General features: G+C 34.1%; 2 long non-coding RNA genes across 2 annotated transcripts; one reads left to right on the forward strand and one right to left on the reverse strand.

The window, feature by feature from the left end:
* The first annotated feature begins 2187 nt into the window (after positions 1–2187).
* Positions 2188–2643, forward strand: LOC126265523 (uncharacterized). Its single transcript, XR_007548013.1, has 3 exons — positions 2188–2207; positions 2271–2490; positions 2542–2643. It is a non-coding gene; the product is annotated as an uncharacterized LOC126265523 (long non-coding RNA).
* A 20988-nt stretch (positions 2644–23631) lies between these two features.
* On the reverse strand, positions 23632–27109 carry LOC126265520 (uncharacterized). The gene is made up of 3 exons (XR_007548008.1): positions 27018–27109; positions 26725–26963; positions 23632–24851 (listed from the first exon to the last, which is right to left on the reverse strand). It is a non-coding gene; the product is annotated as an uncharacterized LOC126265520 (long non-coding RNA).
* Between the last annotated feature and the right edge of the window lie 634 nt (positions 27110–27743).

The raw sequence follows: 27743 nt of genomic DNA on the forward strand, positions 1-27743 counted from the left end.
GTCTCATATACAAATCATACTACGTTACAGAACGGTATTCTTCTGTATAATCGTATAGAATGTAAATACGCATCCGGGTAAAATATAGATATTAAATCATGACACTTTTAATTTTAAAAAGGAAACTATAAATAAAAATAACTCAAAAGGTATTCTGTAAGATAATAATAAAATAAACTCAAAAGGTATTTTGTAAAATAATAATAAAACATAAATGTTAAAATCTTAATACTATTAACGTGTTACCTGTCATCTTCCTGGCTTGGCATTTGTTTAAAACATCACTTATCATAAATTGTGTTGTTTTGTCTAAAAATAGTAACTACAGTGCAATTTTCCTTATAAATCGAGAAAGTTCCATGGAAAATCTGCGATTTATTTGGAAATGAGCATGCATTCATCAATTTTAAGCTATTTCCAAAGCCCTAATCAGAAATACATTCAAACCTCTGAATCATTTCGTGGAGGGTTGCAGTTGTCCTATCAGGAATTTCAACAAGGAAACATTTCCCTGTCCCTCTTTCAATTCCTCCAAATACCCCCTCTTTCCGTCAATCCACCGACCTCTATTATATTTGAGGTGGAAAAACTTAGATTCATCAATCTCCACCGTTTTGGGCTCGAGTGTTTCCTCATCAAAACCCCCAATAACATCCGGATTATTTATGAGGTCCACCTCACAAATTTCCCGGCAAAACGAACACCAGTCCACACTATCGTGTGGGTGGAATTTGATCCAAGGTGTGCCTCCCTCTTAATGTCTTCGTGTGGCATTTCTATGCCCCAACAATAAATGATAATCATTGATTGCAGCAAACTAAGTTTGCTGTTAGCAAAAAATGAGCCATGTCTAAATAAAAATTATTAATAATTTACAATAAGATTCAGTAAAAAAAATCCAGTTTCTGGCCAACCACGCCATCATTTCTTTTTTTGATTCGGGGTAATCTCTTAATCTATGATTTTCAATTTTAATTTCCTCAATAGTGAGGACTTCGTCAACAATTTCTGTTGGCGCCATTATATTCAAATCCTTAAAAAAACTAATCAATTTCGTTTCAAAATTATTATTCATAGCTAATATTTTAATTAAAATAAAAATATGAATACTTAAAAATACTAAACTAAAGCTATAGCACAATCGGAAATAGTTGAAATAAGATTAATAATATAATATATAATTAAATTAATTTTTTACTTACCAACAAATTTAATATAATACCAAACACGAACACAGGTTAGAAATGAAATATTGAATGAAAATATAAAAAGTCACAGCGGCAACGTTCAAATCCAATTTCGAGGTTCCAGAATTGCCAACTTAATCTTAGGCCGCTGTCATGCATTTTTACCATATATTCTGTAACTAATAATTGTTACAATTTAAATAAATTTTTATAACATGTGCTCACAACAACAGAGAAAAATATTATACATTGTATACGAAGTACTGCCGGTACAGCTGTACAAGAGCACGTGACCAGCAGCCAATGAGAGCATAGACAATGACCCCGAAAAATGTGTCGGCCTTTTTGCAATTAAGACAGTTAAAATGGCTGCGTGAATCAAACACTTCAAATCATCAATAAAGAAAATCAACTTTGGGGTGGATTTATTAAATATAAACCCCCTTGAATCAGTAGGCCAAAATTAATTATATTCTGTCTCTCAATTTTTGAAAAATTAACATCTAAGCGGTGTAAATTATAAAAAATAAAGTTTTAAAATGTAAACGAAATATTCAGTTCACGACAAAGATCTGTTTCTCCAGATTTTGGCGAGTCATCCCATTATTGAGGATAAAAAAACCGATCAATTTAATATTGAAAGAAAAAAAAGGCATGGGCAAAAATTGAACAAGAGTTTATTGCGGCGGCCTTTTTTTTTTTTTCTGGGGACAGAGAGGGGAAAGTGTAAACCCCCCTCCGGGCACCGATCCGGAGATCATAACCAATTGGAAACCATATGTGCTAGCACATATGGGGGAAAGGGCGTGTATATACATACACGGGTGAAGTTGAACCAGAAGACGGGACTGACAAAGATGCCAGCCCCCTGTCAACTGGTTCCCGGAAGAACAAGCCCAATCTGAGGAAGGTCCTAGAACCTCCCTGGGTGAGGATTGGGCTTGCAGTTGATCCGTCGGCCTCCCGCCACCACTGGCTTGTGGAGCGGGACTGCCCGAAGATGCGGCGGCCGATGAATAGGTAAGTAATATATATATTATTATTATAAATCGATGGTAACTTATTAAATTAAAATATTTACAGAGAACAATCATTCAATTGAAGAGGTTGTGGGATAAAGTTAAGAGGAAAAAAAAGAGTGAATTGGCGGAGGAAAGGAGGGAATTAATGGCTACAGGCGGTGGAGGAGCCTCATTGTCTCCGAAACCTCAGCCAGAAATTGACAATCTCCTCTCTCATATGGATTTCGAAATTTCAAATCCATATGATTCCGATGGCTTAGTTTTAAGTCAAATTTCGTATGGTATGTAAATTATTTATATTTAATCATTAAATTATATCAAAATAATTTTAGAAGATGGGACAACTTGTAGTACCAGCAGAGAAGTTTCCAAGGACTGTGAAACATCAACGGGCAGTGGTGTTGGATCATCCAGTAGGAAACATAGAGGTAATTTATTAATAAATTCATTGTTTTTGGGTAAATTTTAAATAAATTGTTTTTTCAATTCCTGAAACGCGGAGAACCAAAAATGTTATCAACTTTTAACTAATGAACAAATGAAGATCATTGCACTGGAGAATGAAGAACTTCAAGAATTAAATAAAGCACGGTTGAGCGAGGCCAAGTACAGGTTGGAGGAGACAAAGACAAAAGCAGAGGAGGCCTCATACAGTTTTCAGGAAGCAAAAAATATAAAAAAAAATATTACTAGAGGAGGCAACGTTTAGAATGGAGGAGACGAGGTTAACTTTGGAGGAGGCAAAACGTAGGCTAGATAAAAATTGGTAATTAGTAAATTAACAAAATAAAATTTAAAATTAATATATATTTTATTTTCTAAGTAATTGATTGAACAAATTATAATTATAATTCACTAGAATTAAAAGTTCTAGTTAAAGTAATTATTTACAACATTTTGTCTAAATAAATTACCTAAACCATCGTTTGGTACGGGCATAGGTACGTCTTGTTAATATAAACAATAAAATAGAATTAAGTATGTTAAAACAACAACTGACAAATGAAGGCGACCAAGGTTACCTTGGTGATCAAAAACAGTGAGAGTTTAGTTTGAGAGAAACAGCTCAAGAACTCAGTAGTAGCTGTCTTTTTGTTGATTAATCTTTTGTGTTTCAATTAATTGGTTGTATAAATTACTGCACTTCCTTGCATATTCTCTGACGTCTATATCATCATTATGTATATCATTCATGTCATCCAAATCGTCAATAACATCACGCTGATGAATAATTGCTATATTATACAAGACTGCACAGGCAACAATAATAGAGCAAAACGTCTATATTTTGTTACCTAGTTTTTTGGGAGAGAGAGCGTCAACAGATATGGTAAACAAGGATATCCCCCCGTCTCCCAATAAATACCCAGGGTGTTCTCTTCTCTGAAACATACCTTTAACAGAACTCCTATTAAAAATGTGACTGTCGTGGTAACTTAATTGATACCGAGCGACAATATTGTAAACCTCCAAATTAGGACCACCTCCTATTTGGACGTTAATCGAAAAAGTGCGTTTTCTGTTGCGAAAGAGTTCTGCATGGGGCCCCCCTGGGTTTTTTATAGGGACGAAGGTACAGTCAATGCATCCGGTTACATTTGGAAAATTTGCAATTCTATTTGTTGGACGTAAAGCGTATCTCAACAGTGATATCGATGAAGAACTGTATGTGCAATGCTCGGAGAGGTTAGACGAATATATTAAAGAAGTTATAAAGTTTACTAAAGACTCCATTACCCGTCAAAGAGCAATGGAAATTCTTGAAGCATTAAAGGATGGAAACTGCGAATGCAAAATTCAAAAGGCAATTTATGGGCTAAAACAATATGGGAGATTGAGGTACAAGAAATTAACAGAGGTTGTAGAAGAAATAGGATTATTACGGACAACTTCGGACGGATACGTGTTCCAAGCAAAGGGGGATGGAAAGATAATTCTGATCACAATGTACGTAGACAACATACTCATCCTGTCAAACTCTGATAAACTGTTTAATCAAATTATGAGAGAATTAGCTGAGAAATTGAAGGTCAAAGATACTTAAAAAGGACAACAGAAATTGACAGGTTATGTGGATGCAGATTGGAGAAGTGACTTGACAGACAGAAAATCCTACACTGGGTACGTATTCTTAGTGAATGGAACTGCCATTAGCTGGAAGGCAAAGAAACAAAGCTACTGTGGCAACGTCCAGCACCGAAACCGAATACATGGCATTGACAGAAGCAGTAAAGGAAAGCATTTACTTAAGTCAATTCCTAAAGGAAATAGGTTTTGATAGCCTAAGTAACAAAACAATATTTTGCGATAATATTGGGGCAAAATTGTTGTCAGAGAGTTCACGAGTTCATAATCGAACGAAACATATTGATATATCATTTTGTTCGAGAATCTGTGCAGAATGGAAGGGTGAAAATTACATACATACCCGCGCAAGATATGATTGCAGACATTTTCACGAAAGCTCTACCCTTGCCAAGGCATGCAAAGTCTTGATACTTGGGATCTTTAATACACGCTGAGAGAAGATGTTAGAATATCTAGACATCGTGTATTACGGTTGTGATGACAACGGAGAATAGAAAACAAAAGCGGAGTGTAGTCGTAGAAACAGAGTTGAGTCGTATGAGCATAGTTAGTCACATACAGCCGACCAATCTTGTAAGATAGTCAATATACCGTTTTACTGAGTACCTTGCATTGTTAATTGTTTCAATAGAGTAGCCTTACGTGTCCCTTTGAAGAATGGATTGACTCCAATTTAAGCCATACATATCTGGATATCTCGCATCCTTTGATACTCTTGAGTTCCGATGGGCTTATGGATAGAATTATGCCCACTTTTACCTTCTTATCGTTGGACATCCATGCTTTGAGTGCTGATTCGCTTTTTGTGTCACCCTGACATATAACTGGCTTTGGTACTTAATGACTTTCTGACAAAGTATTCGTTTAAACCTAGTTTGGCCCACGGAAAAGGAAGTTTTGTTAGCTCTATACGTAGATGATGGGTTGCTAATGTTTCAGTCGAAGGAAGCAATTAATGATGTAATCAATTGTATGAAGAGCAGTTTGATATCACAATTGCCGATAATGGTTGCTTTATTGGAATGGAAATTCGACGCAATCGCAAGAATCATGAAATATTTATTTCTCAAAAGGGCTATTTGAAGCGTTTGGCTATGAAGTTTGGTTTAACTGATTCAAAACCTATTGGTGAGGGAAACCTGACGATGAACAAATTTGGATTTGTTACTCCTTATTGGCGGCGAAATGGACTAGGTGGATAAATGAGTGCATAAGATGTTGCCTATTAATGGTATATGGCATTTACTGAGTAATGACACGATTAATGAAGCAGCATAGTGACCAACGGAAACAGGACGACGTAAAAGTGAATAAATGTTTGCATATCTTACTGTGCTTATAAATTCGGTAGGACGTAAACTACTTTCAGGTTTTATATTTTATCTATACTTATTTGTTATACCTTTTGTTTTTACTTCTGTGGACTTTTATATTATGTTGAATGAGATTGAAAATTTTAAAATAAAGAGCATGCATGAGATACAGACAGTATCTGGCCGCCGACTAATTATAGACTCTAGCGGTACCAACCAACCATAATAGAAGAGAATTGTGGCATGAAATGTGGAATAATATGATGTTTAGAGATGAAAGCAGATTTGAAGTATTTACTGAGAGGTCAATACGAATTTGGAGCCCCAGGATGGATCCTCCTTGTCGTAGTCCTTAAGCTCAGTATCACTCCACAAACTAGTGGCAGTGGCAAGTTAACGGATCCAACCGCAATTTCAATCCATTCCCAGGAAGATCTCCGATCTTCCCCGATTGGTCTTGTTCTTATTTTCATGTGTCTGACATGGCATGATGTACAATCGAGTACGGATTGTGAGGGAGTATTTAAGATTCTACGAGATATAGGAAAAAATATAGAACCTGATAATACCCTATTCATACCTGTACTGATATCACAGCAAACAAACCACCTCGTTTTTGTTGGATACATGAAATAATTGTCAAATTAACAACCCCAATGTTTGTGGAGCAACAGGTTATGAACCTTATGTTTGACAACAAATTATGTACTATCGCGTTCATAAGTGGTCTGCCACTTCAATGACGTCAGGCCGTAAACGGTCACATTCTGTATCTGCCGTCTCGGCAGTGCCGACTCCCCACCACATCGAGTCGGCAGTGCACGGTAATACTGAATGTGACCGTTTACGGCCTGACGTCATTGAAGTGGCAGACCACTTATGAACGCGATAGTACCTATAATATACACAATAATATAATAATTTTAATACAATTTACACAACAGAATCCGTCATTTACACTTGTTGTTTAAAGTATAAAGTGCTCTCCGTCTGCTTCGGGCCCGGCTCCCTAGTGACTCTCCGCCGGCTTCGCCAGCCCGGTCGACAAAGAAATTCCAGCTCAAAAGCAGGATCCGCGAGCTAGAAGATGCTTTTAGGGAATAGGCATTAGTCGTCAGTCTCCAGCGCCGTCTGGACTCCTTGGTCCCCGATGACAGGGTAAGTGTTGCCCAACTATCCCTCCAAGAGACCTCCCCTTCAGGGATGGAGACTGTTACTATCTCAATGTCAATATGATGTATGCGTTAATTTTGCTCCGTTAAAATATTGCGTTTCTTATTGTTATAGGAGGCTTTTAATGTGTTGGAGCTGTGTAGACTAGTTAACAGTTCAGGGAAGCTGAAAAACCAGTTAAAGGTTGTTCAGAAGAAGTTTCTCAGAAGAAAATACAATATTAGTACTTTACATAACCTATAAATGTCATTTAGTGTTATGGATGATAAAGATTCGATTTCGTGGGTAGAATTGAATTCGCAGGAAAGTGATATAGATTGGGATGAGGCGTTTTGTTTTAAAACTAAAAAGGTTAGTAATATTCCGATGGAAAAAATTGTTGTTGGCAACGTAGTCGGCAAAGATGAAAAGGATGTCAAAGTAAATGATGTCAATTTGGAGCTTGGAGATGATAAGAAAAATAGTGATGTATGGTTAGATATCATTTTGGATTGTAAGGAGAAAATTGAATATGCTGTATCAAGAAAAAATAATGGTAAAATACAGTTCAATACTAGTGATCAATCGTGTGTTTTGAAAGCGGTAAAAAGTATTGGTGACAACGTTACAAAGTTAGCATTCAGAATTAGTAAATTGGAGGATAAATTAGAAGGGAAAGCTGAACAGAAAAAGGAATTGTTGAATATTTTGGATGTTTGGTAAGAAAAATTTGGATAAAATTAGTGGTAGAATAGAAAATAAGAAAGTAGTTGAAAAAGAAATCTGCCCAGGTAGATAAATCATCTACATTGAGAAAACATTGTCAATAATGAGAAAATGAAGAAGATAGAAGATAAGAAAATTATAAAGGAAGAGGTATTATTTAGTAATATGTCAAATAAGAAAGATGTTACTGTTAAAAGTGTAGAAAGTAATTGGGTTGTACCGAAGAAGTTTAATATTAAAAGAGAGATCGTTTTAAAAGTTAATGATGTGGGTGAGAGAAAACTAGTAGTGAGGGAGGATGTTGATTTTGTAGTAATTTGTAAGAAGTTTAGGGGGTTGATTGATATGAATGCGGCTGAGGAACTTGCTATTTTGGAGGGGATGAACCGCTAATTTTTGGTGAGTTCGAGTTGGAATGGTGTTCTTCTTGGTATGGAGGCGCTATAGCAGTTGGTATGTTTAGGATATGGGTTTGTGGCCGTAAAGCTGGGCAACCACCGGTTCATTTGAACTAATAATGTTCCCACTCAATCGTTCTAAAAAGGAGAATGAAAAGATTTCTTCAGAGGAGGTGAAGCTTGCCCTCCTCAACAAGGCTGACAGGAGAAGAGTCAAGGGTTCGCCGAGTCTGGCGGCACAGCTCTCCTAATCAAGACAGAAGGGAGGAGGAAGAAAACAATGCCGAAGATGGACAAAAACATCGAGTGCTACGAATGCAAGAAACCCGGTCATCACCGTCCAGAATGTGCCCAGCGGAAGAAGGCACAGTCGACAAATGACGGCAATAGAGGCGGCCCAAGAGGAGGCGGCGGTTGATGGCCGTGTTTTTCTCGCCAACAGTCGAGGACCACTACAACTTCAGAGTCTACCATGATAGCGACTTCTGTTATGGTCGCGAGGGCACCGTAAACAGGATGGGTTATAGATTCTGGTGCGCCATGTGTGGTATCCTTAAAAGGCAAGCAAACGGTAGCTCTATTTCCAAAATTAGGCAAAAGGGCTGGAGAAGTGTTGCCATTAATCCACTCAGATGTTCAAGGTCCTATGGAAGTAACTTTACCAGAATAACTTTTGGTTATATTCTGAAAACTAAAGATGAAGTTTTTGATAAATTTAAACTATTTAAAATCTTGGTAGAAAATCAAACCGGTAAGACCATAAAATGTCTCAGGGGTCTGACAATGATGGCGAGTATGCGAGTAAACAATTTGAATAGATTTTATCAGAATCGTCATCAGTTCACAGTTCCATTTACACCCCAACAAAATGGTGTGGCTGAGAGAACAAATAGAAGTTTATCAGTGAGGGTGAAATGTATGCTTTTTGATTCTGGTCTGAGTAAAAAATATTTGGCAGAGGCTATTTGGCAGAGCAATTTACCTGATAAATATAACTCCAACACTGTTAATACCACAGGAGACCCTATTAGTTATGAGGATGCATGCTCAAGATCAGATCATAAAAAATGGAACTCAGCCAATACAAATATTGTTAAATGTAAATGAGTATACAAAATTAGGAGAGGAATATATGGAGTTTGGTCAGATTTCGGGCAGGGACTTTACTCAAACTTATGCACCTGTAGTGAAATTAACCTCACTCAGAATTGTGTTTTTTCTGGCAGCTCAACTTTATCTGGAAATGGAGCACATCGATGTGACCACTGCGTTCCTCAATGGTGATTTGGATGAGGACATTTTTATGGAGCAGCCAGAGTATCATTTCACAAAACATTGCGCACCAACATCTCCAAGTTCATTTTGACTGCTAAGAGAAGAACGCCTATTGTGTTGGTCCTGACTACGGGGGCATAAGGTTTTTGAAAGACAATTCCTTCAATTTGGAAACATCCTTTGGCTACAAGCCGAGCCTTGAATTCCTTTTCATTGTTGTTTCCAGTTTTGACTTTGAATACCCATTTCGTATTTAAAACTTTCTTCTCAGGAGGGGGATCAACCAGAGTCCATGTTTCATTCTTAATCATGGCATCATATTCTTCTTGCGTAGCTTTTTTCCAACAATCTGGCCGTGATAAAGCTTCTTGAACATCTTTTAGTTCCACAAGGTTTTTTTCTATAAAGGACACAAAATCCTCGTTTCTTTTGGTAGTCCTGCGGAATGTCTCAATTGTTGATGTTCGATTTCCATTTCAGGAAATTCTTCGTAACCTCGCTTGCAATTTCGAAATCTTTATTTTCTTCGCTGTCACTCGTTCTTTCTTCCCTCTCTTCATCTCCTATTTCTTCTTTCAGAATCGGGATGAATTTAATTCTTTAATTATCTTAGTATTTTTTTAAAAAAATAGGGAAATACCTTTTTCGAATTGTCATCGATGAGTGTCAAAAAATACTTGGCACCTCCAATTGACGTTGTCTCCATCGGTCCACATAAATCGGTGTGGATAAGCTCCATGATGTCATCCTCTCGCTTTCCTGACGTTTTGAATGGCTGTCTCTGTTGTTTACCCTTGATGCAGTCATCACTCAGAGAATAAGGATGAAAGTATTCGTGTAGTGCAGTAGTTTATTCAAACTGATTAGAATACAACAGATGGATCAACAAAAAGATGTAGCTTGCTACTATTGTGCTTCTTCTCTGAAACTAAATTAAACTGTTTTAACAGAAAGGCTGATTCCAGTTGAAAAATTCCATTTTTCTCTGAAGCTGTTGCCACAAGTTTTCCTTCAGTGTTTGTTATCTTGCAGCCTCTTGACAATTCAACCTGATGCGCAGGAGTCCAGGTACCGTCATTCGTCTTTGACTTCGAATGTGAGACCGTTCAGTTTATGTGCATTAGTTATTATTGTGTTAACATATTGATCAACTGAATCGCAATTTTCAAGTTGAGTAGTGATTAAAGTACGGAAAAGTCTTACCTTACGGGTTAATCCTGAATCTTCGAATGCGCTCTGCAATTTGTCCCAGGCCTCTTTGGATGTAGTAGCATCTTGTATGTGCACATAATTTATCGGGTCGATTGACAAAATTATTTTCGCTTTGACCTTGGTATCATCAACTGTCCCAATCACACATCACTAAAGATTGTCATATTCCAACCAGGCTCGCATTGCAAATTTACAATTGCCGAAATTTTCCTTTACAATCAGTTTTTCTGTCGTTTGGATCGTACTTGTGGACATAGTTATGTTGCCACCACGAAGTATAGATATAAGGAGTCCGAACGTAATGTTAAATAAATGGTAGCATTTTAGGGGACAGAATGTTTTGCCGGTAGAGCGCGCCAGTTTTGAAGAAGTACTCGTTTAAATACTTACGCGAGTAATTTTGTTGATACTGACAGCTCTGAAAATTAAAATAATTAAATTAATATTTTATACTTAGTTTTATAATTTTAATAATTTCAACATTCGCGAGCCAGCGCGTATTTACGTGTGATAATAATAATAACATCGGTACGTCCTGAACATTTGCGCAGCCAGTGGCAGAAAAGAGAACTATGATCTGGGTTTAATATTGTATACCACGATTACTGCGGAAAAGCCTATACCGTTCGGACTCCTTATATCTATACTTCGTGGTTGCCACGATGAGTACAAAAAAAATGAGGTTATGTCTTGACTTTTTCTTACCCAAATTATTGAGAATAAATCGTCGAATTCCGGTCGACAATTTTACGATATCGGTCTCAATTAAATCTGAGCCTTATCTGGGCCCATAACCTGTTGTGTGTTGAGATTTATTTGTTTAAACGGCTTTTGGGTAACAGTAAAATAATCAAACGTCAAAATGCACAGAACACCCAAGAAGTACCAACCTCTTACAAAAAATGAGAAACAACACTGGACTCCAGTGACTGGAGTCCAGTGACTGGACCACGAAGTATAGATATAAGGAGTCCGAACGGTATAGGCTCTTCCGCAGTATTCGTGGTATACAAAATTAAACCCAGATCATAGTTCTCTTTTCTGCCACTGGCTGCGCAAATGTTCAGGACGTACCGATGTTATTATTATTATCACACGTAAATACGCGCTGGCTCGCGAATGTTGAAATTATTAAAATTATAAAACTAAGTATAAAATATTAATTTAATTCTTTAAAAATAGTCTTAATAAAAAAATGGGAAGGTGTTGTGCTGTTCATGGTTGCCTCAGTGGCCGAAAGGCAAGTGGAAATGTAGGGAAAGTGGGTTTATTCAAAGTGCCGAAAGTGAGTAACCTAAAAATAATATTAAAAATCAGTGTTGTTAATAATATATTTTTTTTATAGGATGATGAAATGCGTAAGAAATGGAACTTTGCTGTTAATCAAGATTTAAAAACTACTAGTTACGTATGCGAATTACATTTTAATCCTGAAGATGTGATTAAAAGTAATCAGTAGATTTTAGCGGATGGTAGTATATACGTGTATGAATATGAGAAAGTTCATCTACGAAAAAAACTGTACCAAAGTGTAATAGAGCTAATAACGATAAAGAAAATAATGAGAGCTTGCTATCAGATGATGTTTCTCTAAATACTTCTGATATAATTATCGAGGATGTAGTTAGTGACTGTAGCTTACATGCTATTGAGACAAGTATTGTTAATGAACCTCTAAACGAAGTAATTGGGCCTGAGACAACGAATGAGCCTGAGACAATCAATGAGCCTGAGAAGTTTTCTTTTCATTTCATAAAGAAAACTCTGGAAGCTCAACCACTACGTAAAAATTGGAGTTGGACAATAATTAAAAATGCGAATATTTCTTTATCATATATAAATTCGAAATTGGAACTAGTTTGTCATGCAAAAATTGATATAAATTTAAAAGTTACAGTAAGAAGCTGAAATAGAATTAATGACTTGAATAGCACTATGAAATTATTACTATGTTATAGATTACCAATGCAAAAACAAATATTCTGATTGATATGGGTGTGAATATCTCTTCAATGGATTGTGTTTCACAATTAATGGGCGGTTTGGAAAGAACCTTTTTTTGTAGTGGAACTGGCTATGATGAGAAAAAGTAAATATAAACACAGACACATTAATTAATCAATAATAAATAATACAATCACTCTCTGACAAATAAGATCTCAAATACTAAGTTAAAAATTGCATTGGTCCTTTGTTTTTTATTTTTGTAGATGCTCACAAGTTTGTACTGGTATATTATTTTTACACGTAGAGACAAAAAATAAACTATAATTTTAATTCTTAAAAACCTGTTGATAACATTAATTTATTTTTTTAATAATATTATAATACATTTTATTTCACATTTTTCGAAATAATATTTTCAGAGATGTCAGTATCAACAAGATTACCCGCGTAAAGATTTGAACGAGTATTTCTTCGAAACTGGCGCGCTCTACCGGCAAAAGATTCTTTTTGTCCCCTAAAATGCTACCATTTATTTAACATTACGTTCGGACTCCTTATATCTATACTTCGTGGACTGGACGATAAAATGATTTGTAGTGTTTAAATTATTCAATAGATGTCGCCTTTATAGTTTTCTGTATTTGATTATTGACAAAATTGGCGGGAATAGTTTCAAATTTAAATTAATTGGTATATTATAGGGTGAATTGTGTGAAATAATACAAGCTATGGAATTAAAATATTTTTATTACAAATTATTTATTGTACATTATAAAAAATACATCAGTCTTCTGTATACTACATATTATATATAGCAAAAATAAATAAATAAATACAAATACAACACAATAAATCTCTTCAACAACAATAACAAACAACATAAAAATAAATAATTCGAACTAGAATTCAAATTAGACAATAAACTTTCAAAAACATTAAAATCTAAAGATCTCTGGAAGTAGAAGGAATAGATTGACTAGAATTCAAATTAGACAATGAATTTTCAAAAACATTAAAATTAAGATCCCTGGAAGTGGAAGGAGTATGAGAATGAAAAATTAGTGGTGACAAAGGAACTGGTTTAGGTTTAAGGCGACGAATTTTTCTTGTTATAGTGAAATCTGATGTAGAGAAATGGTCTTCACAGACATGACATGTTTTGATAGAAGGATTAATATTACAAATTGACAAATTGAACTCCATACTACATTTAATTTAGAATCGGAAGGTGGCTTAAAAAACGATTTATTTTTAAAATTAGGATTATGAACATCACTATAATATGTATTGAAATATAATATAATATATATTGAAACACATTTTGACACAGTAACCAGACAAAGATTGAGGCTGAGAACTCATGGCTGAATTTTATAAAATTATAAAATAAAATCATAGAAAAAAATTCTATATTTGAATGAAACTACCTAATTCCTATTGATCAAACCTTCCCAATCTAGATGGAACCTAGATTACCCGCTTTTATTAATATATATAATAAGATTAACATACCTAAAAAGTGCCGAATCTATTCTGGTTAAATCAATGGTTCGGCAGACTATTTAACCTGTAATTTAACATTAATTTATTCAACAGATAAGAAAAATTATATTAATATATAAAGCATCTTATTCAAATTTGAGATTATTTTATTTCTAATATGATTGTAACGTAAAGTAAACATCTTAAGTACTAAATTATTGAATTACAAAGCATGGTATCCAAGTATGATTTTATCTATTAAGAAATATAAAAACAAAAATTTTAAACCCTCGGATAGAAGCCCGCGCCATATTTAAATAGTGCGTAGCTATTGGTCAAAAAATCAACGAACAAATCTAGTTAAATAGCCATTATCAATTGTCATACCAACATTATAAACAACATATCAATTTTAGAACCTTGATTACAACTCAACACAATCATCAATTTTTTTGGAAGAAATTAACTTTATTGAAATTAAAACATGTATCTATTTTTAAAATATTTATTATCTTTTATAAAATACAAAATTTTATATTATAAATTAACAAGTTTTTATTTAGAAAAATAACACAACTAAATAATTATTAATTATTTTTATTTTCAGTTTCACAATTATGTTGTAAGCTAATTGTAAATTCGGACATGGACAGCTTTAATTCTCTTTCTAATTTTAGAATTTCCAATTTAGTTTTTTTTTTTTAATTTTTTAATTTTTGATATTAGATCTGCAGTGTTATCTTGTAGTGACTTACCATAAGATTCTTTTGAAGCAGATGGGGTTACGTAAAGACTGAGAGAACTTTTAGTGTCACTCTCAGGAGCTGTTTCACATAACTTCTCCTGAGGTTGTTCAAACGACTTAAGGAACTCTAAGCCCACAAATTACAGGAGATTCTTTCCCTATGATTTCTAAAACCATATTATCAACTTCGGTTAACATGCCCATTCCACCAGTCCCAGTCTTCTTCGCATTATTAATTTTAACCTAGAAACAAATCAATAACAACAAATGCAAATTACACTAGTACTCACCATGGCAGTTTTTTCAAATACTGCCATATCGTATCCCCCACGTAGGTCCAATCTTTATCCGCAGGAAGTAAACAAATACTTTGGGCCATCTTCTCAATTTCCTTCCATTTTTGCACTTTATCCTTCTTTTTTAATTTGTCTAAGAATGCTCCGAAGAGAATATCCTTATTTTCTCTAATCTTTTGTAAAAATTTCATTTTACGTTCAAAAACAATTTTGTTAAATTATCGCTAGCGTGCCGTGACAAGTCGCAAGTTAATATGAATAATAGGTTATACATAAACTATTAAAATGCTACTCGAAGATTGAAACAACAAAGAAAGTGGGCCGGCCCATTGATTGGTGGGGATCTCTTTGTTCTATCTTCGCAGGTATTAAAGGCGCAGGTAGGTTTTTTGCAAATAAGCTTATTTTGCATAAAAAAAAAGAAAAATGAATGAAAAAATTCTTATTTTGTCGTAAAACCTTACTGGAAATTCCAGTTACCATATTTCCTGCCAACTTGGACTGAGTGTAAACGTGGCATTAGTATACAAGAACATCTTATTTAATTGTTCTTAGATTGTTTTTATTTATTTTATTTTTTATAGGGATACATTTTTATTAAAAAAATAATAAGTTAATCTTTAAAATAATTATTTTGGTTTGTCTTTTTATAGATTGCAAATTGAAATAAATTAGCGATTTGCTTTGTGATACCGAATTAAGTAGGACTTGTAGCTAAAGGCACATTACTTGTAACTTGTAGACCTGTTACAATTGTATGATTTGTGTTGCACATCCACTATGGCAGAGTCCAGAGCAATTAATGTCTTCCATACAATCAATTTTGTAGCATTGATGCAACATCCCGAAGAATATTTTCAAATTGGTAGCGGCTTTGGCAAAACCGTTCGTTGAATTCAATATCAGTAATAAAAGTGAAATCATTCCTTATATTAAGCCGATATATTCTAGACAGATCTTCATAGTCACTTTCGGAATCACTTGACCACATATTAAAGACAGATATGTGTTTACAGTACGGAAACAGTCGCAGTATTGAATATTTAACCAGGGTTGTTTTGATTTTGTATTACAGATTAAGTACACATATGTAAAAATTCTTCCGTAATTATTGGTGCCGCACGGGTAGTTACAAGTTGAGTTGTGTTACGAAAAAGCTACAAGAATAAAACATATTCTTACAATTGTAGGATTTGTAGGGCTTGTGTTACAGGCCCCTGGAGGATACCTTCTCGCCCGGGGAGCCGAAACAAGGCAGCCCCCGATGCAGACAATATATCTAACGTAGCCCACAAAAAATTACCAGGCAGCACGATAAGGAGATTGGTGGCTCTCATTAATGATGTGTTTCGGATGAGACACTACCCGGAGATCTAGATGATCCACAAATCCGGAAAGGATCCTGTCTTTAGAGCAAATTATGAACCAATGTCACTGCTCCCTACTCTGGCAAAGATAACCGAAAAAATCACGAAAACAATACTGGAAAGAGAAGATCCTACACCAGTCCAATACTTAAAATATTCAAAATTAACAAAATGAACACCACATACAATCCATCTACCACAACATCCTATTCAACCGTTGCACAACAAAATAAATCAAACCATCCATCCCAACATCAGGCAATCGTATTCAACGTACAGGAAAATTTTAAACTAGAAGATTATGTGGTTGCACTGGGTTCCAAAATCCAACCAAAAAATATCATATTCGCATCTCGCATGTCAAACAGCAGAATATGTATGTATCTTGCTAACAAGGGAACCGTAGATCTATTCATAAATGAAATACAAACAATCATCGTCAACAATACTACTCTACAAGGAAGAAGACTAATAACGCCTTCTGAAAGGCTAGTCCACTCCAATGTTTGCCCATCAATACCACACAACATACTAGAAAGAGAATTAAAAAATATGGGAATCAAACTACTGTCATCATTTAGCTGCTTAAAAACCGGTATCTCTAATCCTGAGTATAACCACATACTCAGCTTCCATAGGCAAGTATTCATCGCAGCAGAAGGATCTAACAATCTCCCAGAATCAATTCTAATTTCTTTTGAGAACACACCATACAGAATATTCCTGTCAACTGATACACAGTCGTGTCGCAATTGCAAAGAACCTGGACACATCGCAAGCCACTGCACCAAAAACGTCTCACAGACAATTCCGAATATAAACACACAAATGGAAACTACAGAACCAGAAACAGAAAATCAGCAAACAGCAAACAAATCAATAACCTCCCCAAATAACTCCAAAGATAGCAAGGCTGAAGAAGCCCCAATAGCTGCCACCAATTCACCCAATATAGACATGTCCACAAAAATCAAAAAGATCAATTGACTCAATACTTACACCTCCTATTCAAGAATCATCTCACAACAATGAATATTCTCAAATCCCATTTATTAAACCCCAAACAATAAATAGAAAGCCAAAGAAAGAGAGCGAACTGGAGAAAATGCTTGAAGCTGCGAAAACCTTTATAGATAAAGGAAAACTCATTTTAAGTTACAAGCAAATTCTAGATTTTCTTGAAAATGCTAAAGGTTCAACGGACCCCCTAAGCTGTTCTAAACAATATACAAATAGCACTGAATACCTACTGGACATGTTAAACCAAATATACCCGCATCTAACTGACTTTTTTTTGTTTGGGGGACAAAGAGGGGAAAGTTTAAAAACCCCTCTCCGGGCACCGATCCGAAGATCATGGCCATTGTGGTTACCATGTATGATAAATCATACATGGGGGAAAAGAACGTATATTTGCATATACGGGGTATGCTGAACCAGAAGACGTGGGACTGACAAAGATGCCAGCCCCCTAATACCTAAAAGATATTCAAATGTATAATTGTATATACATATACTTATTCGCTAATAACCCTTAAGTGGTTGATGCGGTTAATAAAAAAAAAAATAAAATAATAAGACTGGAAAGGGAACTGGACAGACTGAACCTGATCCAACCAGAACAGTTCGAATTTGGAAAAGGATTATCAACGGACCTGCAACTTGTCAAGGTGGTGGAGCACATGCTGAAGGGAAGGAATGAGGGAAGAAGCACGGGGCGATGTTCCTGGACCTGGCCAGCGCATTTGACAGGGTTTGGCATGACGGCCTGCTCTGGAAGATGACGAAGGCTGGATTTAGCTCTGGCATGGTCGGACTCGTGGCATCGTACTTGAGGGGCAGCTCATTTAGGGTCAAAGTGGGAGACTCTAGGTCGACAGAAACAAAATATTTTGCTAATTACCACCGCATTCCGTAATTGGACTTAATTTACTGTTAATAATTAAAGAGGTCAAAGATAAAATGAATAACGTGAAATGTGTTGATACAACGTTGAAACCGACCTTCGAATCTGACTTCCTCGGAGACATACATAGTGTTAAATTGTCAATAAAAGATATTCTATACAAAGTGGATAATAAAAGTGTAAGAAAGTGTAAGAGTTTTATTAGTGTGGACATAGAAGAATCCGTTCTGATAAAGCGAGACTTTCGCTTTAGATTGACCATATTTTCAGAACAGTTCAAAATGAAAATTGCCTTTATGAAACAAGTTATGATTCATCATTATTAGATACAGTAAATTATAAGGGTACTCCTGTTGGTACCATTACATATTGGTGCCGTGACCAGGATTAACGATTCTTTTTCAAGAGTAGTTGATTTTTGTCAGGGGCACAGGATAGGAGGATGTGTTTTAAAAGAACTGTATAGTTGAGGTTTTCTACAAATAATTAATATGTATATTGAGTAATTAAGGACTGTTTCTGCTTTCCTTTTTTGTTATTACATGTTATAGTTACTATGACTGATTCTCAACGTGATGATCATGCAGTGCAGACTTTGCGAACGGGGGTGTCACATCTTAGGGAGGTGGTTCAGAGTCAAACGTGTTGAAGGCTAAGTTAATAGAGAGGTTAGATCCACCAAAGAAATCAGAGGATCGTCAATCAGAAGTGTCTCAGTTGCCAGAGGGGAGAGTAGGTCGGTCTGTAGATTTTTTTCGTTCTACTTCCATTGAACCAGTTGAGCTTCATGTTACACGTGTTACGAATAAAAATACAAAGGGGGGTCAAATTTCTTTTTCCAAAACGGACTGTCGAAGTATCGTCATGGCTTTGGCTAATCGTCCACTTTCTTTTTCACAATTTTTGAGATATTCAGAAACCAGTGTTTTCTGATAGTAATAAAAACGAGTTGCTCTTGCAGTTTATTAAATCGTTCGAAAAATTCTGTAAAGTAAATAATGTAGATGTGAAACAGAGGTTGATTCAAGTTAAAAAGTGTTTAAAAGGCTCGGCTGCAGAATGGGTTCTAATGCATGATGGTCAAAACAAATGTCGTGGAAGAAAAAAATTGTCAGTCCAAATTTGTTCCGCATAAGAAATTAAGTATGTCACAGTATTTTGTTAGACATATTAGCCTGTTAAAATCTCCGCCTATGTCTGAGGATCAATTAGTTTCTGAGATGATGTTGCACTATACCGCTAATGTACAATAGTTTAGGATCACTTCCTGTGCTATGTATTTACAGGGAACATTAAATTTTTTAGAACGTTTTTCTAATTTAGAAGATAAAACCAGACCTATTTCAATTCGGAAAACAGCTATTAAATCCTATAATCCAACTATACCTCCACCTAGGAGTTCGGGAAACGAGAGGTCAGGAAAGTAAATTGGGGCTTATTTTCCTACGCCTTAGAAGTCCCCTCTTCTTAGGCTTAGAAAGGCTTAGAAATTTTATATCCAAAAGCATGTTCTATCATTTTTGTTAGTTTACAACAAAGATCTATATTATCATTTCTACCAGTTTGTTCTATTAATTTGAAGGGTGCAGTAGGTCAACGTAGTAGGCGTATTAAATGTCAAGTTTGTTGGGAGTTTTCCATTTCGACTTTTGCTTAAACTTTCTTAGTCAAACATTTAATTAGACCGGTAATTTTAGGGATTGAGTGGTTCTATGAAAATGAAGGTTGTATTAATTTCCAAAAGAATCTAATGTTATTCATTACCCTTTTCAAGTTATTCAACCGTCCTTATGTGAAGACGTTCCTGAAACACCTGTTGTATCTGTAAGCTTTTTGTTTAAAGATTTATCTTCTGTTAAATTTATTTCTGAACAAATAAATACTTTAAATCATCTTTCTACCGAGCAAAAAGGATAATTATATTCAACTCCTTGAGGATTATAAATTTTTATTCAACGACTCTCCAGGTAAAACTGATAAGTATATACATGAAATTAAGTTATATGATCAAACTCCTTTCCTAAGAAAAACGTATCCTGCTTCTGTCAGTCATTGAGCCATTGTGGATTTAGAAATTCTATGTCCTGTGACGGTCGTAAAAAAACAGGATTAACTATGTACGTCACCGTGACGTTTTTGCTAGATGTGGGACTTCGAAGGAGGTTTACTTGGACCTTCGTCGTGGCCGACTTTCCAAAACATTGGTGCGGATTTCTTAGGCCTTTATGGATTCTTGGTGGATATAAGAAATAGGCAACTACTGGATCAAACCACCCACTTGACGTCTCGTAGAGTCGTCACTGAGTGCTCGCATCCAAGTGTTAAAACTGTCACTGGATCGTCGCCATATCATGATCTCTTTCATCGGTATCCTGAGGTAACACGCCCCGATGGAGCCACCAAGATATGTAATCACGCGGTGAGGCATCGCAACGTGACAACGTCGGGACCACCCGTCGCACAGAAACCAAGGCGACTCGCTCCAGGAAGGAAGCCAAGAAGGAATTCGAGATGATGGTGGAACTAGGTATTGCGCGCCCTTTCGAAAGCCCATGGGCTTCCCCATTACATATGGTCCCCAAGAACTCTGATGGATGGAGACCCTGTGGCGATTATCGTGCGTTGAACACACGAACTCCGGATCAATATCCTGATAAAGATATAAAGAATTTTGCCCAGTCATTACATGGAAGAACTATTTTTTCAACAGTGGACCTCGTCAGAGCCTTCAACCAAATACCGGTAGCGGAAGAAGAGTTTACGGTGATGACATTTGGGTTACGGAATTCAGCACAGACCTTCCAGAGGTTCATCGACGAAGTACTTCAAGGGTTAGACTTTTGCTACGCATATATCGATGATATATTGAAGAACACATGCAACATCTGGAGACGGGTATGCAAATAACTCGACTGCGTCAAAATATATCCATAAAATGCGCAGGGATATAAGAAGCCTGAAACCATGTGAGGATTCTAGACATGGAAATAGGTTATGTGTTTGTTCGACGAGACAACGTCAGGTATCCACTTTAGCACCCTTATGACGGCCCCTACGAAGTAATAGAAAGGGGAGATTAGACGTTTGTAGTCTGTGTGAAAGGCAACAACATCACAGTGTCTCTAGATCGACTGAAACCAGCGTAAGTGATGGAAGAAAGGCCGGTGATGAATAACTTGTGTTTCCAAAAATGTCCGTTCAATCAGACAGAGATGCAGGATCAACAAGCAGCGACGTCCACGCTCAGGGAGGTCAACTATCTCAGAGAGCCGAAACCAGAACGGCAGGAACTCCGAAGACAAGAAGTGGTAGACGCGTACGATTTCCTGACCGTCTGTAGATCAGATTCATTAAGAATTATAATGTTTTTTAATACCTACAATAAATTATTATATAAAAATATTAAATGGTTTTGGGGATCTGAAAAAATCAAGTTTATAATGGAATTAAAGCGCTGTTTCTAAATACAGTTGTACAATTTTTGCATTAAAAAAGTTCAGGTCTATCTTATTAGACAATCAAGTGGTTATTCGAACATATTTAAACATCTAAAAAAACCGTTGTTTGATGGCTTAGTTAGGGGAATTTTAAACCACCACTTTTTTTCGATTGTCACGAATTTTTCAGATTTTAATGGGTTTTCCTAAAATCAATCTTGCATATTTATTTCTAAAAAAGTCATAAAATCATACAACTTACTTGTTTTTTTTGTACATAACGGATTTCCTTTCGAACCCTCAATAAATGCTAGGGTCTTGTCGCACAGTGGGTTCGAAGATTAAATGGACGAATTTTTATATGTCTTATGTAGAATTATTAAATAAAATATTTTTAAATTAAATTAATTAATTAAAAGACTTAACAAATTACCCCTACTTGAAATATTAGAGAATTGTAAATTTGTTCTTTTTATTTATGTTTTTCAATATTAGTAAATTCAGTTAATGAATTGATTTTTACATTATTGGAAATATTTGTAAGTACAATGATTTTTCCTTATGCAAACAATATCAGAATTGTAATAGTATTGTATTGTATTTTGAATTGCATTAAGGTTTTTTAAATCAAGTACGTAAAATTTAGAATATGGTTACATAACAGGGAAACATGTCGATCAATTTGGCAAGACTGAAAAGTATGTTTTTGACGAACAACCCTATCGGTTGGAACAAAATCACTGTTGGGGAGATCTGAGTACTTCGGTACCACCTTTTTCTCACCCCACTTAATTCTGAAGTTATGAAACCTTAAGTTTCAGTAGATTTTATTCGAAACTTTCATTACGATATTCTCTGTCCGTTTACGTACAATAATTACTTTATTCATTAATATGAAACTTTTATTTGTTATTTCCTTTTTTTTATCTTTCCTTGTTATTTTTCTTGTTTATAAATAGATAGTTTGTCGTTAATTTGAGTTTTAATTACTAAATTCTAAAAGTACCTAAACGAAACTTTGTTTGGTAAAGTAAATGACGATCCTTTAACAGTTTTAATTAGGAAATTGAATCCGGAAACTCCTTTGTTAGCCTTAGAAGACATCCAAGCCTTGACCATGTTAAAACATGCGGAAAAACGACGAGAAAAAAGTTCCCCATCCCAACGTTTATACTCTGAAGTTTTGGGAAACTGGGAAAATTTAAGAAAACTACAATTGTTTCCAACCTGAAGTTTTATCATCGTTACTGACGAATTCGAATTAATTATAATATAACATTTGTTAACATTTGTGATTACATTTTAATCTTATAATTTTTTTTATTTAAAAAAAAATTAAATAATATTAAACAACGGAACGTTTTCTGGAAGAATACTCTGATGAGTAATTGGTAGAGGAAATTGTCTACCAAGATTCCCTAATACAAATCATGGAGTTATAAGGTACAATAACAAATAGGGTTCAAACAAATAATAAATGTAAAACAAAAGTGAGGACCTTTGTGAACAAACCAAAGAGGTATTTTTAAATTCATGGATCCGAATTCTGTTTTCGTCGGTTATTACAACGAAATGTATGTTATATTGTTAATAACTATTGTTATTTTGTTTTAATTTTAATCTACATAAAGAAATTAACAGCGAAATTGAACATAGTTGATTTTAATTTCTTGTATGTAATATTTTAAATTCTTTAAACATGTATTACATTAGTTTAAATATTAATTTAAATCATTTTTAAAAATATTTATTTAGTAAAAATTCAAAATAACATTAATTAAATTAACAATTTAGAATATTTTCTGTAGATGTCCAATTTATAGTGATAAAAGTAAAGTACGGCAACACGTCTGTTTAATCTCATCAAAAGATAGGACGTTAAATATATAAGGTGACGGTGGAAGGAATAAAAGAAGTCCCACATTATAAAGAATATCTTCAACTTCAGCTAATGCTAGTTAAGATTAATATTGTTGGGGACAAACACAAAATGAAACAGAAGTTGAACAAGAAAATTTTTAAATTATGAATGAATTATTTTCAGTTTAGGGAAAGATGAAGGGCTGGTAATAATAGACACATCTCAGCGAACAAATCACCTCGTTTTTGGTGGATACATTCAATAATTGTCAAATTAACAACCTTAATGTTTGTGGGGCAGTAGGTTATAAACCTTTTGACAACAACAAATTATATACCTATAATATACTCAATAATATATAAATTTTAATAGAAATTTAACAGATATAATAATTATATACTTATTGTTACTTAAAATATTACTTATTTTAAATAACTCACATGATTTTTTATTATTTTAAATATCACGTGTGAAATCATGATGTAAAATTTTCAATATCTGATACACAGATTCTAATATATTCTTCCGGTTCGGTATTCGGCTGTTCTCAGTATTTCTTCAATTAATACAATGTATAAAAAGACTTCACACCTTAATCTTCTTGTGACAATGGTCCATTAAATTTCGGAGGAGCTTGTTATAGTATCTAAAATATAAAAATTATAAATACGTGCATAATGAAATTGTCACAAAAATATATTAGTTGAATCGTCTTTCTTTTAGATGTGGTTCTTTAACTGAAAATATTTTAAATCATAATAACACTTGTACACTTGAAATGTTCTTGATAGTTATCAAAATCTATTTTTGTTACAATTATAAATAAAATAACTTAAGAGAAAATGGTACAAGAGAAAATGGGACATACCTGAGATTACTGCAAATCTTAATCGATAAAAAATTCAGAATAAGTTCCATGTAGTCTACTACTGTTTCTTCAAACATGCTTGAAAAATATTTTAAATTTTTCTTTTTAATATATAAATATAAATATTTTTATGCAGAATTCAATGTCCATCAAATTATTGAAAATTCATTCATTCCGACACATTTAAGTTTTGGTCAAACAACTATAATTAAAAAACGTTTATTATTGCAGATGTTTTCACATTCCAATTTTATCCCAATTTTATTACGTTATTTATGTTTTCAAAATTTCAAGAATGTGTTTGGATTTTGTCTATTCAAATTTTATGTAAATATGTGTAATAGTTTAATGTTTAGTTGTCCCATCAATTTGTTTTCAATAATTTCTTTAAACATGTGTACTATTGTTTCTATACTTAAAATGTACGTTGTATTGAATAAGCTCAAAGTAAATGTTCTACAGACCTTTAGTTTCACTCCTTCATATCAGATTCACTTTGTATGTGACCGTTCATTCGTCATGAGAAAACTATAATATTCTGCGAATCTCCCTTGCTCCATCGTCCACGACTGAAATAGAAAATTATGTTGAACATATTAAAATTAATAAAGGAAAATATAGTTGGTCTTTTTTATTTCAAAAATATGTATTTTTCTTTAATAAATAATTTTTTCAAATAACCATCCATAACCCCGCATGGTATGGGGATGCTTCTATCAAGGTATCTGTCCAATATACAGTATTAACGAAATAATCACAACAGTGTCTTGTAGGACTATGTTGCCATATTTTGACGGCAATATACGACTGCGATGGGTGTTTCAATAAGACAACGATCCGAAACATACTCGAAGGTGGCAAAGAATTGATTTTCCGGCAATGATGTTTAAACTGGCCTGTCCTATCACCTGATCTAAATCCTATCGAGAACTTGTGGCACGTTATGAAGATAGTATGATAGTACTTTTGGTACGTTTCTCCCAATGCCTCGTCGATGTTTGACAGTTATTAAAAATAGAATCTTAGAAACTAGTACTAAATACATTAAAAAAATACATTCAAATATATACATTTTTGGCAATTCTGAAATTGTCCCTATTCTTTTTCACATGAAAATTTAAACATTATAAATCAATGATTTTTTTTTTCTTTCCTGTATATCGACAAGTGTCCTTATTATAAGTGTATGTATGTAATATTATACTTATATTTTTTCTGTCACTATACTTACTTTCAATTAATCTTTGAAATAAATGGATAATTAAATGAATTTTCAGTAGGTCATATTAATTTTCTATTTAGGGTACCTTGTCTTTGATTAATAAAATATTTATGATTATATATTTTTTAAATTATTATAATGAAATACAAATCTACGTTTCACATCATTGAAATTCGAAAATGTTGATCAAATTAGTTTGAGTTTAAATATGATTCTATAAATTAGTTGAACTATTTTTTACTTAAAATATGATAACTAAACTAACACAACTAAAACTTGCAGCTTCCATTGCTTCATTGTCCACCATTAAAATCTACTAAATATACAGTAGGAAAAGCGTTTGACCCGTCTGAATTTAGAGAAGGACATCATGCTTGACAGAGACAGTGGAAGACTTCATATCTCTACTGCACATGATGATTCAGATAGATCAAACAATTTTTGTATTGTATAATGTTTACACAAATTTAACACACCATTGTGATGTATTGAGATCTACTTTTACAAACATTTCAATGTTAATTTTCTGTATTTTAAAAAAAGCTATAGTAAGACCTAGTTAGAATCACTTTGTTTTCAATGAAATTTGAAAAAGTGTTAAAACTTTTAAAATGATTTAACTTTGTTGGCGATATGCATTTAAAAGAGAGAGATGAATGAGATAAAAAATAGTACAATTAAATTCCTATATATAAACAAGTTATATTAAATTGAATTAATGCATTTATTGAACACTATTTTGTAATTAGTAATTAAGACCAATTTTTAAATTAACATTTTATTATTAAATAAATGTTAAGAAATTTAATATTTAAAATATTGAAATGTAATTAGACCTTCACAGTAACTTCAAGAGAATGAAAATAACATTTGTACTGATTACATACCATTGGCAAACTAAATATAATCAATTGCATGAATACTAATTTACGGGTAACAAAATGAACATAACATTTGTACAGTTACCTTAATCCCCAAAGAGAAATGTGTTTTGTTAAACTAAATAACTCTATCTGTTTATAATCATATTTGTCATATATTTAAATATAATTATTACTAGTTGTTAAATTAAGTACCATTAATAAAACAAAACAAAAAAATTAAATTAATTATTTTCTAATTTTGTTTCTTTGTTTAAAATACATTTTAAACATAAAATGTATTTTAAAGATCATACGAAGCACTTTCTCATCATAATCAAATAAAAAATGGATACCAACCTTCAATAATTCACTTTGTAGTTTGCATAAATTGCAAAAACAGCATTAAGGCATCGCTTCTACAAATTCTTTTTTAAAACCTCCAGCTTGATACGTATGTTAATGACAATCCCTCTATATTTTTAATTTAGGGCGCCATGAGATTTTCAGATGGGGTGGATTCGATGGAAACACTACTCTTAGTCACTAAAGTCTTATGCACTAATACGTGGTCCTTGATTTTTTTGTTTTCTTTCAAACTACAACGTATAAATTAAAATACAAATGAAAAATACACAAACGGAAACACTCACTATGTCCAGGACAAATATAGCAGTCCCAGGGGATGACGAAGGAAAAAACTGATTAATTAACCAAATTCCCCGACTATCCACGTGGTTGCTCCGATGACGATTGACACAAGCTATATATACCGTGGGGTACATCAAAAGATAGTTACAGTATAATATTCTGGAAGGTATAAACGATTAATAAATTTCGTTTTACTACATTTGATTTTCCTCAACTCAGAAGCTTCACTATGGCGAGTGGTAACTTTCTAAAATATAGCTACACAGGGTGATCCCTAACAATTCTTATAATGTTAAGGTTGAGGCATTCGTAACCATTGTTTCCATTTCTACAGTTGTTCGGGTTTATTGGTCGACGTTTGTTATTGTTTCAGATGTCTGATTTGATTCGTGTGACTTTGATGACCAATAAGCCCGAACAGCTATAGATAGGGAAACAATTGTCACGAAAGCCTCAACATTTTCTGATTTGGTCCAGTGGATGAAGATGTTTCTGTCTCAGGTTCACTAACCCCGAAATTTTATCTGCGACAGGTACAAATGAAAAAAGCAGCGATGAAGATGAGGACGATACATCAGAACCTTTGGCAGAGGTGTCATTTAAGGAAGCAAGAGCCTAATTTGACACCTTACAAAGCTTCTGTCTACAAAACGAAAGAGACTTGTGCATTTCAGGCACTTCTTCTCTTAAAAAAAGTTATTGAGAAGTCTGAGCAGCAGCAATGTGCT

Source organism: Aethina tumida, chromosome 5 (genome assembly GCF_024364675.1).
Source record: "Aethina tumida isolate Nest 87 chromosome 5, icAetTumi1.1, whole genome shotgun sequence".
Taxonomy (NCBI): domain Eukaryota; kingdom Metazoa; phylum Arthropoda; class Insecta; order Coleoptera; family Nitidulidae; genus Aethina; species Aethina tumida.